Source organism: Stegodyphus dumicola, chromosome 8, assembly GCF_044657685.1.
Source record: "Stegodyphus dumicola isolate Sdum_Otavi_A_Nest chromosome 8, ASM4465768v1".
In the NCBI taxonomy this organism is placed as follows: Eukaryota; Metazoa; Arthropoda; class Arachnida; order Araneae; family Eresidae; genus Stegodyphus; species Stegodyphus dumicola.
In genome coordinates, this window is record NC_140775.1 from 144,264,589 (window position 1) to 144,280,523 (window position 15,935).

Here is a 15,935-nt window from a genome sequence, read left to right on the forward strand (position 1 = left end):
GAGCTATAATGGCTGAATGAAAAGATAATCATTTTCCGTGTATATTGGAATTACATTAGTATCGATGAGAGTTTGAGTACCTCAATTATTTTAACTACATTTACCTTCCTCCGTTACATTTATTAAAGTAATTTTAAGCGCATTCACCACAAATAAATTTGCAGCAAATTAGGAAAATAAAGAATTTCGAATGATGTACGCGGGAAAAAGTATTTGATTCGCTTAAAGATTTATGAAAAAATATGTTTTAAGTGAAATACCATAGTCGTTGCAAGTAAAAATTATGTTTGATGAAGTAATGGTAATAAAAATTTAAGTGTTTGATGGACTTCCTTATCCCCATTTCACTGTTATGGGAGAATTTTAAAATGAGTTTAAGGAAGATTCAGTGAAATGACACCTTTTTTATAAGTATTAATGAATCTTTTATTAATGTTTGCTTTTAAACTACTTTACTATACTTGTGGTTAATGAGGCATAATATTTAAAAGTTATGTGAAGATAAAATTTTTCAAGCTTTTGACCTGGAATAATATGAGAATTGTTTTAATAATTAATATAGAAATCTATGTGGAGAAAGTAAATTCAACTTTCAGTAGTGAATTTAAAATTACATCAGACAGATAAATGGTTAAGAAAGACCATGAAAAACTTTAGAAATTTCAGGGGGGAAACAGGGAGTTTTACTATAAATTATAGATCCTTAATTTGAAATTTTTCTAAACCTAATACAATTTCTGCTCAAATGGAAGTTTTTCTGTTACAGCATGATTATTATTTTAGATTTGTCTTAAGTTGTAATAATTTCCAGTATAATGACTAATTCGAAAGTGTTGAATTGTTTTTGAGTATGTATATTATTTAATTTATATTGCACACTGGATATAAGAAAGATGTTATTTAGTAACTTTTAGGATGCTGAAATTATTAATTCACTTCCGACCTTAAAATTCCTACAAAGTATTATTTTTATCATTATTATGCAATAGTGTTCCTTTGAATTTTAAATGTCATAAATATAAGGTCTTTATCTGAAGTGCTGGATTCATGCATACATGTTATTTGCTCAGAAATAAGGCCTTTTTATGTTGCTATATTTTTGCTGTAAAATTTAGAAGGGTCTTGTAAACGAGTATTTTAACAAACAGAATTGCAGAATGAGGTAGTTTAATTCCACTGTTTTATAATTCTTGTTCCTAATATGTAGAATAATTCCTCTGTTTAAATGTTAAATAAATCCAGTAACTTATTATCAGATTTTATAAACTGCCTAACTACTGGTAATTATAATAGCCTTGTATAGTTGAACAATTTTAGTTTAAACCTGCGTATACTACTGGTTACTGGAATGTCAAAAACAAACAAGTTAGATTGCATCATTAATTTTTAATTCTATACCATAGTGAAACAGCATAATTTAATTGTGACTTATGTGTTTTCTAAATGAATAAAACAAATGAATTCTAATCAGAACCGTGCTCTCATCAAATATTGACTTTTTTTATTTCTTAAAATTTATCCTAAATTGTCTTATTTTCATGCAAAAAAAATTGTGTGTGTGTGCGCGATTAACATTTTAAATCAAATATTTTCAAATAAAAGTTTAAATTTTATACCTTTTCAGTCCACAGTATGTCAAATTTGATTCTGTAATCGTATAACATTTGGGTCTGTCTCAGATATGATGGCAGTTATCCTAGTGACTCATATTTCAGAATTTTCTACTTAGCAAACTGAAAATCTTCTGTGGCATCTTAATGTTAACATCAGAATGTGACCAAAAAAAAATCCTTTGGTCTTTTCATAGAATTCACATTGTTAACGAGCTGTAGTTTTGTTTTTGAAATATAGTCGGGATTTGAAATCTGAACTGTGGAACATTTTTAAACAATTGATATTTAAATTTTAATTACATTATGTATTACTTTGATTATCCACAACCCCACGAAATGCCGGAAATGGGTTGCCGACTTTTCTGAACTGATGAAAAAACTTTGTTTGGCTATCTTCATAACTTGTAGGCCTTTTCTTTTCACTAGTTAATTAGAAAAAGCATTTTATAGGAAACAAAAAATGTTATGAAGAAAACAAAACCTATAGCCAATATTTATAATTTACGGCTGTAAGTAAATATAGTGTGCAAATTCTTGTGTGCTCGAACATTAGTCGGTTTTAAATTGCAATTTTATCAAATGATGCAACCAGAGATCCAAATAACCAGGAAGTACCCATTATGTATATAATAGTAATTTCAAATCACTTTAAATGTACTGTGCATTAATTGTAGAAGTAATAAACAAAAGTAATTGCGTTTCTGTTAGAACTAATAGTGGATTCTAGTTTTAGCACAAGAGACAGTTTCATTAATAACTTGGTACCGGTCTGCGTTCAAATTACTGTCGATTCAGACTAGAAATGTGCCTGTCGTGCACCCAATGGCATGTCTGCCATATAAATACATGTGGGTGACATCAGGGATTTTCACATAACTGTTTTGGCAACATACTGCTTTGCCTTGTAAATACTTTGATGAAGTATAAAGATGATTGGATGAAAGTATAGAGAATAAGGAAGTACCTTTTCTTCTTTATAGCAGTTTGTATATAAGTTAAAAACAACACATGGCTTGTTCTGTGTTTCAATTTACTGCATTTTCTTTATTAAACTAGAATGAACTAGAAACTTTAAATTAATGGAATGAACTAAAGTTCTTTCCATTAATTTAAAGAATATTGTATGTCACCTTTCTGTTTAGGTTTATTTATATTAAAAGGAATTATTATGAGAAGATATTTGCTTATATCTGGGGGGAAAAAAGTTTTGGAAGTGTATGAAAGTTTAAAGAAGAAGGTAAATTACAGTCAAACTTTGCTTAACAAGCACTTCTCATGATAAGTAATGCACTAAAGAAAATGTTTAAAAAAAAAAAATTCTTTAGCTAGCAAGCTTGCATCTCAGCTATCAGTCTGTGTTTACCACTCGTTTGGTTAGCATCTTACTGTCTCTTGGGAAAGTTGTATTCAGACACATTATTATGTATCTTTATTTAATACAAAGTTTAAGCATGCTTACACTTTTGTCCCTAAAGGAAAGGTCACAAGAAGAGAGGGGTAAAAGAAGGATTGTCATCATAGGAGTCATACATCAAATCGTTGAGAAGTGAGAATGAAGTGTGAGCGGACTGACTTAGAATGTCCATATCAAAATATTTGAACTGTCCTCGGCTATGTCACAAAAGGATTTATACTGTTCTCAAATATGTGTGTCCTCAAATCCAAAACACAAATATGAGGATAAGATTAAAGAGATTCATGCTTCAAAAGGTGTTGCAAGGATTTCTATGCAACAGTCATGTATTCTCAACAGTGTTCAGAGATTGCTTCTCATTTAGATAAACAAGAAAAAAATATTAGGCAATGCTATAAATGAAAACATAATTTGCGAGAAAGTGAATTTAATTACTGCCGACCTCATGAAGAAGATTTTTGTATTTTGAGCATTCAAGGCAAGCCATGTGTGGTTTAAGAGAAGAACTGGCATTCACAGCATTGTGCAGCACAGGGAAGCAGTAAGCTCAGAAATAAAAGGCAGCCAAGAACTTCATCAGGTGTTCAAGAAACTGGTGAATTCTGAGGATTATCTATTGTTGCAGATTTTTAACTGTGATAAGAAAGGTCTCATTTGGAAAAGGATGTTGAAACAAACTTAAAAGTCTTGAGGCTAAATGTCATGGAAAGATCCAAAGCTTGGGTGATATGAGATCTTTTTATAAATGAGATCAATGAAGTGTTTGGTCTGTCTGCAGAAAAGTATCTGCTTGGAGACAAATTTGCTACTGTGTGCCTTGTTTCTTATGGACAGTGCTTCTGCACATCCTCCAGCCTAAAAGATGAACTCCTCGAAGAATTTAAATTCTGGAAAATTTGGTTAGTACTTCTCAACTTATAGTCCTTTACTGCTGCCTATGGTAGTCGATGGTAGTAGTTTCAAAATTTAAAAAGCTCTACACTAAAACACTCTTCTGAAGAAATCATTCTCACTTCTGGAGAGTTTTGGAAAGGCCACTTTCACATCGTTACTTGCTTTAACATGATCTACAAGGAATGGGAAAGCATCACCAAGAGAAACCTTATGTTTACATGGAAGAAGATTTGGTTTGAGCAAGTGCCTGTGCTGCCTTAATTGACAAAATCGTGTGTGGCCAACATTATGGGGCTAAATGTGGATAGCGACGAAGATAGTGGAAGAGCATAGACAGGAGCTGACTGCTGAAGAGTTTATGGAGCTGCATTCAATATCACAAGAAGAAGTTATGAAAGAGATTTTGTCAGGGGAGGAGACAACAGCCTTAGCAAATCAACAACCTCCCAGTAAAATAAGGGAGAGGCTGAAAGCAAGGGAAACTATTGATTGTACATTGAAAATAAGACAGTAGATATGCAAGTTAAAATTTTATTTAATGATAATGTTGGGTCTCATTTTTACCAAAAAGTGTAGGGAAAAACAAATGCCTTCAAATTTCTTGTAAAAAAGAATATATTATAAATAAGTGATATTATTATAAATTTGTTGAGCTTATTTTTTTTCATTATTCCATTTAACGTTAATTCTTATACAATTTTTTTTTCCTTAATGACTATTTTGTATTACATATAAGATTAAGGAATTGTGCTCATTAAGCAAAGTTCCACTATATATATCTATTAACAATCATTAATGTTATTATTAATGATTAATTAACCGTTAATTTTAATATATAAAAAGTGCAAAATCTAATAAATTTATTTGTTTTTCTGTATTCTAAAACTGTTTTACTTCTGCTGAAATGTTTTAAATACAGTCAAAAGTTGTTAATTCGGACACCCATAATCCGGACCTCAAAGCTAAAAACTTTCTGCGCATGCGCCGCGTTGACGCGTGCACGTAAGACCTTTTACGACTGCGCATATGTGTGTGCGCAAGCACAGAATACGTTTTCGCCTGCGCGTTTTATGTATAACAGACGGTATAAGCTAAAATTATCTAATTACCTATTTCAGTTAATGTTGATGAGTGTTGTTCCGTAATCTTTGAATTGAATCCGGCTTATTATTTTTTGCAGACTGTAAGAGCACTACTATAAAACTAAACTTGAACTTTCAATTATGTCAAATAGAATTTCCGATTCTGGAGCTCCCAAAGGATCGTACAAAACGAAAGTATGTTTCGTTGTCCATCAAACAAAAAGTAGAATTGCTGCAAAAAATGGATAAAGACATGAAGAATGTGACAGAGAGGTTAGTGAAAACGAAAAAATTTCGATTGACAAGTTAGTCGGTATTCTCGGCACAGCAATTAACGGGACTTGAACAGCGGAACTTTGTAACTGAACAAAAAATTATGTCTGTTTATAGAATTAAAGAGAAAGTATTATCACATAAAACAAAGCAACTTAAACAACTTACATTGAAAGAAATGCTTAATAAAGTAAACAAATAAATATTAAGCTTTTTTTTTTTTTTTTTTTTTTTTTTTTTTTTTTTTTTTTAAATTTTGATACCCTTTAGATCATAATTGTTCTTTATTTCATAAATTACGGTTTCATATTTTTAATTTTAGAATTTCTGCATGCCATCTTACGAGATTTAAACTGATGATCGATAATCCGGAATCGCCGAAGTCCCGACGAGTCCGGATTAACGACTTTTGACTGTATTATGTTAGAATATATATCTAGAACTGATTAAGAATATCATTGTAGCTTATGAGATTTCTGAATTTTAGCATGATTTTGGGCCTATCCTTTGTATAACCGTAATTGATCTGATCCCTATATGTAATTGTATATGGCTTCCTGCAATTTTGAGAAATCGAAGGTACTGGAAATTTCTCATCAGCTGGGAAAAAAAACTATGTAAGACCGGAGTGAGCATCAGTCCTCAGTAGTTAAGAGTATTGAGAGTTTGTGCTTCGTTTCTTAGATGTTCTTTGCTTTGCATTGTGTTTAACGTTCTTAGTAGTTTCAACTACCAAGTGGCCCACCAGCGGCCGAGCGTTAAAGACGCTGAACACTGGTAGTTCGGTCCGAGGTTCGTATCCCGCAAACGGGCTGACTGCATGGGCGTTTCCATGGTTTTCCCCATGTGTAACGTGTATACGAGCCAGTTTCCCTTAGAAAGTCTCCCACGAAGACATCCTTCCCTTTAGGCAGATAGCCCTTGTGTGCTTTGCCATAATTAAATAATCCAATCCAATCCAACTATTAAGTATGCTCTGTCAGATTGAGAAGAGCTACATGAATACTTTTATGAAAAATTCCAGAAACGTAAAGTGTTTCTTGTGGGAAAATAAATTTTATCAAGCAGTCATCGGTTCTATGTGCGTGTGCTTTGCCATAATTAAATGATCCAATCCAATCCAACTACCGAGTATGCTCTTTCATATTGAGAAGAGCTATATGAATACTTTTATGAAAAATTCCAGAAACGTAAAGTGTTTCTTGTGGGAAAATAAATTTTATCAAGCAGTCATCGGTTCTATGTGCATTCAACCCATCAGGAACCCATATGCATGCAGAAAATGTTTGCTGTCGAAAGTGGGGTTGAATGCCAGTGACGAGCGATCAAAGGGTGAGCAACTGAGACAATTGGTGACAGCCTTTATAGCGTTTGAAGAAGACATAAAGTTGGCCAAGAAAAGATGGAATGGGCTGTCAAGTCAGTTCAAGAAAAGAATGAAGTATGTCAAAAAGAAATGTAAAGAGAAATCACTGCCAGAGTAGAAAACAAATTTGAGACTATGGAAAGCAGAATAGATGCAGCTGAAAATAATCTTCCAAGAAATCGAAGGAAGGGTTTCTACTTTCAAACATCAAATCAATGACGAGAGTTTCTGCTATCATCAAGCAAAGTGGCAGCGTAAAGAAGACCACTGTGGCAGCTGAAAACAATTTTGATGCCCTAAAATTCCTAATTATGTTGTCTACATCCTCTCTAAAGCTAACCATATATGATGGAAAGACCTCCTACCAAGTGTAGAAGACTCAGTTCTCTATAGTGGCATACATAAATGGATAGGATTCCCAAGATGAAGCCTGCCATCTCGCAGCTTCACTGAGAGCAGATGTAGTGAATATGCTTCAGACTTTGCCTGAAAACCAAAGGCTAGACTTCGAATCTGTAGCCAGAGCATTAGAGCTGTGCTTTGCGGAGAAATGTTTAAAAGACTATAGCAAGTTTCAGTTCAAATCTCTCTGACAGAAGCCATGGGAACACTCCAGGAGCTTGCCTTTTCAGACTACGCCTCAGAAACAAGGGAGATACTGTTCCTGCAGTACTTCATCTATAGCATCAGGGATCTTGAGATATAGAAAACCCTGCGAATGGTGGATGTCAAGGATCTGAAAGGCGTTTTAGTGTATGCGATGAAATTCAAGGCAGCACAGCAAGCAACTTGTAGTTATCACCACTCAGGTTAGAGCTGCTCAAGTTGAGGAGCAAGTGAATCAAGTGACTGCTCATCTACGCAACTTAACTAGGCAAGTCAATGCTTTGAGGTGGAACATGAGTACCAACAGACCAATACTAAAGTGCTGGAACTGCAGTAGTGAAGACCACATACGAATGAACTGCAGAATACCCTGAGACACGGGAGCTAAGACCACTTCCAGAAGAAGAAGGAAAAGTAATTAGTGGCCATTTCGTGGGGCAGAGGTTGCCTGACATTGAGAAGCCTCTATTTTAAAGCGCTTCATATTTTTGAAGCAAGTGGCAGTAATAATGGAATCTTCATCATGAGATGTATAAATGTTGTTTCTTGTATTTTGACCACTGATACAATGTTACCACCATCCGAAAAGATCCGGCTCAATGACTGCATGGTAAACACATCTGGACGCCGCCCTGTGTTACCTTCCAGACTGTCCAGTGACAGAATCAAAACTGATGGAAATTTAAGTGTTAACATCACGTTTCTAAGGGTCACCTATTATCACACAGCATATGTGCCAAATATTCCAGATCTTTGCACATTCAGACTAAATTTTTTAAGGAAATCCTATTTTTCCTTGGACTTTAAAAATAATGAATGTATTTTGCCTCTGAGGACATAACTGTTTTTGGAATGAAAGATGAAGGATTTAAATCCATCCACCAAATCATAGCTCAAGAAGATATCACAGTATTTGCAAGAACAGAATTGTTGCATCGTGGATCCATAGCTGAAGCCTGAAATTTCTGGAACTGCATAATGGAATATCATAAGAACGATAATAGCCTGAAAGGAATACCAGTAGCCTCATCACTGATTGACTTGTTGAGGACCTTCATCCCAGTAAGAGTTGACAGCATAAGTGGTAAAGCGAAAGTCATTAGGAAAGGCGAAGTGGTTGCAGTATATACTGCAGTGACCTCCATTAAACAGACCAGTGGTCCTTCAGTCTCTGTGTCTTTGCAGAGCCTAACATCAGAATTATTACAGAACATACAACTAAGCGACGGAGAGAGGAGTGCTGCAGAATGTGCTATTCAAGAATTTCAATATATTTTATCCTACATATCTTCTGATGTAGGTCGAACCAATTTGGCACAGCATAGAACTGAAATGAGGATAATCTGCCAATGAATTAACATCCAAGACATCTACCAATTGCTAAACAGGAAGGCATAGGAAAACTTCTAAAGGGCATGCACAAAAACGATATTATTGAACCTTCAGCAAGTCCTTAGGCCTCTGCCATCTTCCTGGCTAGAAAAAAAGATGTTTGAAGTAGATTTGTGTTGACTATCACCGGGTAAACGACATCATGAAGGAAGACAGCTACCCTCTTCCTAGAATTGATATTATTCTAGACATTCTTTCGGGAAACAAGTGTTTTCTGAATCTTGATTTAAAGAGTGGGTATTGGTACACCCTGATGACTGAGAAAAGACGGCATTTTCTATTGGACAAGGGCTTTGGCAATTGAAAGGTGATTCAGTTTTGATTATATAATAAGCAGGCAACATTTGAACGCCTGACGGAGAACATACTGAATGGTCTTTCTAACAAAGCCTGGCTGGATGACATCATAATTGTAGGGAAAAGTTTTGAAGAGCATTTAGAAAATATTAGGCATGTGCTTCAGAATTTGAAGGAAACCAAACTAAAGTTAAGTCCTGCCAGATGTAAATTGTTCAGATAGGAAGGGACCTTAGAGATGTCATCTCTTCTGAAAGTGTCCCTATGGATGCAGTAAAAGTGTCGGCTGTTAAAGATTGAAGACACTCCAAAAATGTCCATCAGCTGAGAAGTTTACTGGAACTTTGCTATAGGAGATTCATGAAGGACTTTTCTTCCATTGCTAGATCCCATCACAAGCTGACAGAGAACAAATAAAAGTTCTTGCGGGCTAGAGAATGTGAGCATGCATTTTACAAACTGGAGATTTAATATCTGCGACAATCCAGATGTATACCCTCAGCTCAACAAACAAATTTTTCTTGACTTGGATACCAGCAAGAGTATCAGTGCTATTTTGTCCTACCTGAAACCTTGTAATAGAAAACTTCTCTGGCAAGACATTTCAATCTATAGTCCTGTGGCAAAACAATATTGCGCTTTACGGAACTCGCTGCATATTTGAAATGACACATTGTTCTGGAAGTTTGAATTGGATGCTAGAAAGGCATTCCACTGGCAGCTGATACTTCCAAGATATCTCGGATGTTCTTAATGCAGTACGAAACAGTGCGAAAGGAGGCCAGTTTGGGTGCTACTTTTTAAGCAATTGCACGTATTTTTGGTGCAATTATTGGCGCAGTTTTTACAATTGTCAGCCATCTTGAAAAACGCTGTTTTTACGTATTTTACGCATAGTAAAGTATTCGAAACATTAAAAAAATAAGTATTATTAAAAATAATGGATTAACTTTTTGTTGAAAATGTTGTTTTTTAAGATGGCAGGCAAATGTAAATAAATACATTTACTACGAGTATAAAATACTGAAGTAAGGTTAAATTATTACTTTCATATAGCAAAGAAATGTAATAAAAACACTGCTATAAAAACACTGTGCCAACGTTTAATTGGATAAAAATATTACTTAAATTGAATATCGAATTAAAAACCATCACACCAACGTTTAAAAGAATTAAAATATTACTTAAATTCAAATATTTTAAAATAAGTAAATAAGAATGCTTTGTACACTAGAGCTAAAATGACAGCAATTAGAAGTTTACTGCCAGTAAAAAAGGAGGAACGTCTAATATATTTTTTACCGTTACACCGGTTATTGCTTCCACCGTGACTACGATGCCATATACGGCCGTCCTCAGAATCGGCTCTTGTAACGATCTTCATATGTGATCCACATTTCTTGCACTTCATTGAAGAAGCGATTAGCGATGTTTCCCCCCAAAAATTTAAAATAAATTTCCTCTGACCCTTGTAACAATTTATAAATAAATCTTTGATTAGGAAAGCCAGGTTGTCCAAAATAAGGTCTCAAAGGACAATTTTTTTATTCTGATACCAGTAAATTCTTGGTACTTACCAATAACAACATTAATCTTTGAAATGGACATATCTGTTACCTATGAAATCTAAGGAATTTGATGAGATGAATAACAAAATTTTAAAATGGCGTGGTAATGCACAAATATTCAATAACCAATCAGGGAGCTGATTACATCACACATCGAATTATTAATAAAATAATTTTTTTTAAAAAAATGCAAAATTGAATTGTATTTTAATACTTAACAGCCATAAATGTTTAAAACATTATATTAAATTTATAGATATTAAAACCAATTAATTTTAAAGCAAGGTGACGTCATTGATTATATCATCCACAACATAAAATTATATAAAATATTATAAACAATAACATTTTTATTTCAAATAAAAATATGAAATTAACTTGATTTTTAATATTTAGAAGCCATAAATAATATTTAAAACACAGAATTTATGCATAATAAAATGCATTATTTAAAAAATAAAATGACAAAGTATCAGTTGCCATAAATGACTTGTCCATTGCTGGGTTTACCACTCACACAAAATAGTCATATCACTCACCACAAAAAAAAAAAAAAAAAAAAAAAAAAAATCTATGCGACCATCTACCAAAGTAGCACCCCAGTTTGGAATAATAAGACTTTGCATAGAGTTTGAGAGCTCTTCCATTGGAATGAAGAGTTTACATGCAGAAGTGCTGTGCTGCCAGTGCTGGGATGACTGCAGGGCAGAAGCACTGAAGGAACTGCAACATTACAATGTAGAAGAGCATTTTGAACACATTGCCTTTGATGCCTCTGAAACAAACTTTGTGATTGGAACAAAGTCGTTGTCTTTACAAAGTGGCCTGAAGCATATCCTTTCTCTGATCAAGAGGTTGTCATAGTAGCAGAGGTCATACAGATTGAGTTTTCTGGTTTGAAATACCTCTTCAGTTACATTCCAATCAAGAACAGAATTTTATTTCAGCTGTAATTAAAAAACTTTATAAGCTACACAGCATAGACAAAACCCAAATGACACTTTTATATCCACAATCTGATGGCATGGTAGAGAGGTTTAATCGAACCATCCTTCTGTTCTGGAAACCATCACTCATGGTTTTATGTACAGTAATTATGTACATTAATTTCAAGTTAAATCTTAATTTGGAATACAATTTTAAATGCAAGAATTATTTCAGTTCGTACGAATAGCTTACTAAAAAATTATGCAAAACCGTGTTGCTTTACTTCGCTAGTGCATTCTCATTACAAGTGATGAATTTAACCCATGATTTTGCCTTTTCTATAATTTCGTTTTCAGGTGAGGAGTGTGATTGCATCCTAATTGACTTAATTACCACGAATGGTCATAGGGCATAAAATTTAACTATCTAGATAAAATTCTATGTAATTATATGCCAGTATTGAAAGAAACAATCAATCTGATAAGAAATGGCTGCGATTTGTTTTGAAAATCAAGTGTAAAAGGTTACCAGCGAGGATATTTCGTTTGGCATCAGTTGTACCATTATTGGCGACTTTATCGTTTGTGCCGGCAAAACGGAAAAGTACCGTAATTTTTTTAGCTCTACCTTTAAAAAATTCTACCAAGGAATTTTGTTATTTTTTAATTTGGAGGGTTGTTTCCTTCTGCTTTATCACAACTTGCAAACAATAGGGCCACTACAAAAAATCATAATGGTGCACTAAAAAGACCTTTTTGGCATACTGCTAAAATTTTCATCTTTGACATCAATTCTATTCTCATCTAAAAATTTTATTCATCAAACTTGAAGACATCTGAAGCTTTGCAGTATAGTAAGTATCACTTTAGTAAAGATTAAACAAATTAGCTAAGAAACTGCTAGACTTTATTTTAGGATATATTAATTCATTAATTAATGGTTAATAAAATTCATCTATTTTCAGGTAGGGATATTAAATACAAAAAATTAAAAATTTAGCTTTCATCATATAATCATTATTGAATTTAGTTTTATATAGTTTCTCCCTAAATGGCTTGACTATATATGCATGTTTATCAGATATATTGCCTTATTTAAAATATCTGCCTTTTTATGTTTTTAATGTATCCTGATGATCAAATAATTCTGAAAATGCAGCAAAATTATGGCACAAATTGAGGTAATAAGTGCTATTTATAATTATGATGATTATTAGAATGATAGCAAAATTCATATGGACCTTTCTTACTAAAGGGAAGAATGCTTTCATGGGGGACTTCCTAAAAGAAACTGCATCATATTCACATTATCTGTAAAGAAAACCACAAAAACTAATCATGCAGCCAGCCCATTGGCCTAGGATCGAACCCAGGATGAACTACCATCATTTCGTGGTGTTAACTACTCAGCCACTGGTGGGACAAGTGCTGTATAAAGACCGAACTTTGATTGGATCACAAAAGCTTTTGACATGTGGGGGATTAATTTAAAACAAAATTCTGTTTAACAATTGATATTAAAATTTATTATGGTTTTTAAATCTAAAAAAGATTTTGTATAATTAGATGAAAAATCGTATAAATTAAACAAGCCATTTTTATATCAATAATGGGTAAAATTTAATTTGTTTAATATTGATATTAATTGAAAAGACATAGTATATTTCAAGAGAAAAAACAGCAATTTTGCATCTCTTCCAAGTCTCTTCTAAAATTTTTGTAAATTGTTATTTCATTGGAAATACTCTTCAGATTGATTTTTTTTCACTTTGTGAATTTAATTATGCATGTGGAATTATTCTGCGGAGAGCATTTGGATTTAGTAATAATGTGATTAATGAAGTTTCACTTTGCAGATGAAGTACTTTCATGTCATATTTGAATTCTGGTTAGAAATATTGCTATTTATATACTGATATACTGTGATAAGTCGTATATGTGATTTTCTTCTCTTTTATATGGCATTCATGCTTAGAAAATGATCATTCCAAGCGAGAAATGTTTATTTCTTTGCAACTACGTAAATGCAGCATTTCTTCTAATTTTAGCTGTCATAACTCCGGAAAATGTCTGGAGGTTTTGGTTGCTGCCACTCATAAGCTGGCATTAGTGGACTTTCCGGCTGGATTTCGCCCTCCTGGAAGTGTGTTGTCACGTGATCTGCATGCCGCATGTGTTTCTTAGGAAAAGCGGACCAGTTGTATAGCAGGTTTCCATAGCAACGCGCCGGAGGGTTTACTTGAATGCTCGAAGAGACCGATGACACATTGTGGCTTTGTGCCAGCCGATCCGGAGGACCTTGTTGTCACTTCATCTTGATAATAGTTTCCGCTTTTTAGTTTTGCATCAACGTTTTGCGTATTTTAATCGTGATGCTCAGGTGTGAATCATCTAATGGCGGTAATTCAGCTTTAACTGTTGAAAGAAACAAATCCGCTAATTATTATTCTTTTTTTATGAGCAGTAATTTCTGTGCGTGGCGCCTGTAAAGGTGTACTTTTACAATAAATATAAAACTGATCCGCATACGAATCCGGTTTTACAGGAACTTGTTCGTTGAGTTTTTTTTTTTTTTTTTTGTTTGCATTTCAATTCTAAGCTTACTTGTTTTTGACTATTAAACAAGGTCTTTACATTTTGAATGGTGTTTTTAATGACTCATTTTATAGTCTTCTATTCGTATTGAAACAATTAATTCATGTATCATCCATGTATCAATTTAGAAAACATTCTATTATTATTATTAATGTTTTAAGAGAAGGTTTTAAAATTACTTACTAAAATACCAAGGAAAAATTAGACATTCCGTATTTTTAATAGATAATGCCCATACGAAAAATTTTAGAGTTTGAAAATATGCAGTGAAAGATGCAACTTGTGCAGTGTGAATGTAAATGAATTATAAAGCTTGTACAATGCAGATGAAGAAATTAAGCAAAACTTCCTGAACTGTGCTACCAAATCGTGTAATACATTTTTATATCTTGAGGAAATTAAATTTGTTCTCTTTCTCTCCCTCTCTCTCTCTCTTTTTTTTTTTTTTTTTTTCTGTTAGAGAACGAAATTCTGTTTCATCAGATAGAGAAAGAAAAGTACATCTCTCAACGATTGTCTATTAAACTGCGTTTTATTTTTGTATTTAATGAATCTTATTTGGGGGGATGTTATTGCGTTGGAAACAATCAGTAGTATTCATATTAGAAAGGGGGCAAAAAAACTTAGATCGAAATTACCTTAGTCTGTTGAATTTTGTTCATTTCCATGAATGAGTAAACAAAATATTTAAATTTTTGTTGCTAGTATTCTAAATATCAGCTATCTGTAAGATAACCGATCAGGTGACGGGAGTAAAAACTGGAAACCTGTTCGCGGTGGGTTCTGCAAATGATTAGTTTTTTTTTGGGGGGGGGCGGGAAATTATCAAATTTTACTCTTGAGGTGGGAGATTTTAGAAAAAGATCTACTAGAATTTTAATTATCGGCAAAAAAGAAATATTTATTAAATTCGTCTGGAAAATTAAACCTAATATAACTCGGACGCTTGATATTTTAATTCAGTTTGTTTTCGTAGTGAATTGTTTATAAAATAATCTCTCGGTGTCACCTTGAATTTCAGAATAATTTCATAGTTAATTAAATTTTTACCCTTCGCAATGGGCGTGTGTTTAAAGTAATATATATACACCAAAAGAAGCACTCCAATTTATAAAATTAGGCAAAATTCTGCCCTAGACTGCCCCTTCTGTTTTGCAGAAAAGTCTAAGGGTAAATTTCATATGAATCTTCGCAAACCTATTTGACTACAGTCTGTTACTTAGGAACTTCAAGGTTGTTTTCCATCGCCTCGTTTACTTGATAACTATGAGAAGAACAGCTGACGATTTTGAGCCACCTAATGTTTTCCTCCGCATCATTCCGTATAGCGTGTTCCGTTTCGTGAAAAGCGTTCGAATGAAGGCTGCTTGAATTACAGTCTCTAATGGAGTGGAGAAACTTAGCACTGTGTGGTGATGACGACACGCTTTACATTCGCAAAGGGGAGGGCCTGGCAACGGCCTTGAAGTGATTATTTTAAAGTAAGACTATATTTATGTCAGTCCTGTACGGATAGTTAAGAATCCGTTGGGAAAATTCCGTTTTCAGATGTTTGGCTTTGGGTGATATTGAGGATTATGCTGTTAAGCATGGCGTTCAAGAGGAGTGGGAAATATATTCATAAATGAGAAAGTCCTAAAAAATGTCATCTAACTTTTCGGGACTAGGAGGATAATTCGTATGAACGTGCAGATCATAGAGTGGTTATTCATAAAACAAATAATCTGCCTTTATTCCAGTGTCTGAATATGTAGTATATGTAAGTCGAGGTCTGACATCATCCACTCAGTTTTTCTGTCGATTTATTATATTCAATGGATAGTTAGGAATGTGGCGCTTTTCCGCTCGTCGCTATTTGTTTCATATTTTTTGCTGCTATGATTATCTAGAACACATGTAAAGCTAATAC

The 15,935-nt window shown here is 33.6% G+C and overlaps 1 protein-coding gene across 2 annotated transcripts in view; it reads left to right on the forward strand.

The window, feature by feature from the left end:
- Positions 1-15,935, forward strand: part of Spec2 (CDC42 small effector protein Spec2) — a 103,117-nt gene that overhangs the window by 465 nt on the left and 86,717 nt on the right. The gene's annotated exons all lie outside the window — the stretch shown is intronic.